Raw genomic sequence first — 3,208 nt, 5'->3', positions numbered from 1 at the left:
CATGGAAGACTCCTTTTTGCTGCGCAAAGGATGAAACACCAGGGTGTTTCTAGAGGATGGAACAACAGAGACAGATATTTGGCTTCATTGAAATGACAGGGCATAGGCAGATTTGATGCTCAGGACCTAGTATCTAAATGCTTCAGAGCGAGGTAGGCAGCCAAGGGGTAAGAATCTGGAGTTGGGGAACAATATAACGTGCATTCAAATATGGAGCAGATTGCAATCATGAATGTAAAGCCAGAGAGCTTGCCAGAAACTATTCAAGAAATAAATTTAGGAACAAAATTTCATGACTCTAAGGATTCTTATCTTGATAAAAAGAGCTCTGTTACACAAATTCCTGCAGGTGAGACAGTGGGAGCTGAGATTCTGCCCTATCCCTCCACTTGCCCTCTCTGGTCTGACTTGATACCACAGGCCTGTGCTGGTGAGACGAGTTCAGGTGACACAGCGCAGCCTGGGGCAGGCAAAGGCTCATGACGCCTTTTAAAAGTTCAAACTGAGAACATAGTTCTAATCGACCAGAGCCTAAGAACCTGTCTGGGAGCACTCACCGTTTACATCTAGAGCCAAGAAAACTTCTCTCTTCTCTGTTGGGAAGGTGACACTCCTAGAAGGATGACAGGAGCCTTCCAGATGATGGCCAATAGAAGCAGCCAGATAACATTCATCCAGTGAGTCCGGGTGGACTTCATTCTCTTCTACCACCAGCTGCTCCATACTGAGATTTGCCGGGTTGGGAGAGCAGATGGTTAAACAAGAGGGATTAGTCAACCTGGAGTCATAATTGGTTTTGATGGGAGGGTTAAGGGACATGTTGCGAAAAACAAATGGGGAGTCCCTTAAAGGGAGGCATAACAATCCCCCCACCCACAACCCCAATCTGGGCCTGAAAGCACTTGCAAAGGGAAAGTGAGAGAGAGTGAGGGAGAGTGAGCATGAGATGCTCTGAGCACAGAGAAGAAATGAGCTCAGGAGGAAGGAGAGGAGCCACCCCAGGACACATAGTCATGTCACACACGCCCTCAGAACACAAAGGCGGCTTCAAATGCACCATAAATTTTGTTGAAATTTACATGCTGCATCCAGATGAACACCAGCTCTGGCAGCATAATGGACTCCTAGAAATCTTGTGTCTGCAAGACCAATTTCTCTAATACTGCGATGGGACATGAATTTTTTTTTCCCTAGTTACTTTTCTTGCCATGAAATACCTGCCAAGGTCTTAAGACCAATGACAGAGGCAGATAAGTATGGCATCCTGGTTTTAATAAAAAGGAGAAGACAGAGGAGTACAAGAAATCCTGTGGCTGATCAGTAGCCCTGCTTCAACTGACTGCAAGTTACTATCATTGAGAGGGATTCATAAAGGGTGAAAACAGACAGGGACAGTTACAGGGACAGTTTGTGGTGGTCTGAATGGAAGAAATAGGCATGTTCAGCACTTTCTGATTCCCCTCCATGTGAGATGACCAAATGTCACTACTGATGTCAGACCCACGTTTCTCCATAGTTACCTAGAACAGATGATGTCTTGATTTTCCTCGTCCTCAAGATCAGCAAGATTTTCTATGGATAAATTCAGACAAGTTGAGAAACATTTAGCAGATCTCATTGTGGAAATTAATAATCCAGTGTCTAATACTACCATAGGGACATTTATATCAGCAATGAGATGATAGGCTATTTAAGAAGGATATTCCAGATGCCTCAATTTGGATCTCTCAGACTCTCCTTGGTTTACTTTCCTGAACCATCAGGCAAGATCTCCCTTCCCTGGTAGATCCTCACCACAGTATTCTCTTCCAAGTCTCAGTAAAAGTTAAAGATTCATCTTCCCCATAGAGTCTGGGGAATGGCCCACAGCATTCTTACAGAATACTGTAATACTCAGGCTTTTCTTACCATACGCTGACTGCTTTAGCAGAATGATGAGTGGAATGAACAAATCCTCGAGTCACATGAATCCTAGTTGTTACACGGACCCTTCAGTCATTCATGGGGCGGGAAAATGCCAGGGCTCTGCCTTGCTTCATGAAACACACACGCAAGGTGATGGGAGGGCTCTCTGCATCCTGGGGCCCAGATGATTGGTTTGCTAAGACAAGCAATTTAGAGAAGCAGACACTGGGGGTGCCAGCAGTGACACCAGTGGAGAACAAATAATGAAGGCTGTGGGCGCCTGTGGGAAGGCGCGGAGATTCAAGGGACACTTTGGGTGTGAAAATGGGAGGCTTGTGGGTAAGAAGAGACATCGCAAAGGAGTCAGGAAAAAATACAGTCATCTCCAGACACCTGCACACATACAAGTGAGTGAGTGTGTCACACCAGCCTTGGGTCCGTGATCTAACTTGGGGCCTGACCCGTAGGCTTCACCTGAATGAAGAAGACAGCAGAGTTCCCAGACCCACCTGACGTCTGTACTTAAAACTCTACCACAGAGTCTGCTTCAAATCACTGTCTACAGAACTTCCAACAGGGATGAGAAATCTCAGCACCCCCGAGGCGAGGAGTACGAAAAACACAGGGTCTACCTGGGCATCCAGGTGGAGTTCTATCACAAGAAAATACTCACTGGTTACATCCCGAGCATAAGAGACATCCAGGTCCTCAGGTGAGAAGACGGCTGTGCTCCTATAAGGCCAGAAGGAGTCTGACAGGTTAGGAAGCACTGAGTAATTCAGATAATAGTCATCCAGAGAGTTCTGTGGGACACCATGTTCTCCCATCTGTGGCATCTGTCTGCTGAACCTGGTGGGAGAGGGAGGGCAAAAGACTAAGCCAAGACTGATCAGAAACTGTACAGTTCTATCTGGCTCTGGTGGAATGTTTGAGTGGCGAAGCATGCCAAGGGTCTCATCCATTAGAGAGAGAAAAGTCTGTTTTGTGTGTGAGACACAGTGTGGTTTCACAGGGGCAGAGGAGAGAAAGATCAGTAGGGGCTCAGCGCTCTGGCCAAAGAACAGGCTGATGAACAGACTGAATTCTCTCTGATGGTGCAGTCATGCCTCACATACAGGGACACAGAACACTGGCTTTCACACTTCCATCTACACTGCCTTGACATTACTATGACACACACACCAGCATGCTAACACAAACAGAAAGCAGATACGCATCTCACTCTGTAAACCACACCTGACATAAAGGTTGAGTACAAAAGCACCAGTCTGACTTAGTTCACCCGGGTCAACTGATTTGGGTT

General features: G+C 46.4%; 1 long non-coding RNA gene across 1 annotated transcript; it reads right to left on the bottom strand.

Annotated features, from left to right (window-relative positions):
- Positions 1–610: 610 nt before the first annotated feature.
- On the bottom strand, positions 611–2,704 carry LOC122435168. The gene is made up of 3 exons (XR_006267609.1): positions 2,579–2,704; positions 1,521–1,572; positions 611–724 (listed from the first exon to the last, which is right to left on the bottom strand). It is a non-coding gene; the product is annotated as an uncharacterized LOC122435168 (long non-coding RNA).
- Between the last annotated feature and the right edge of the window lie 504 nt (positions 2,705–3,208).

This window comes from Cervus canadensis, chromosome 2 (assembly GCF_019320065.1).
Source record: "Cervus canadensis isolate Bull #8, Minnesota chromosome 2, ASM1932006v1, whole genome shotgun sequence".
Taxonomy (NCBI): Eukaryota; Metazoa; Chordata; class Mammalia; order Artiodactyla; family Cervidae; genus Cervus; species Cervus canadensis.
The sequence above is the reverse complement of the archived record's forward strand: the minus strand, read 5'-3'. Positions and strand labels throughout refer to the sequence as shown.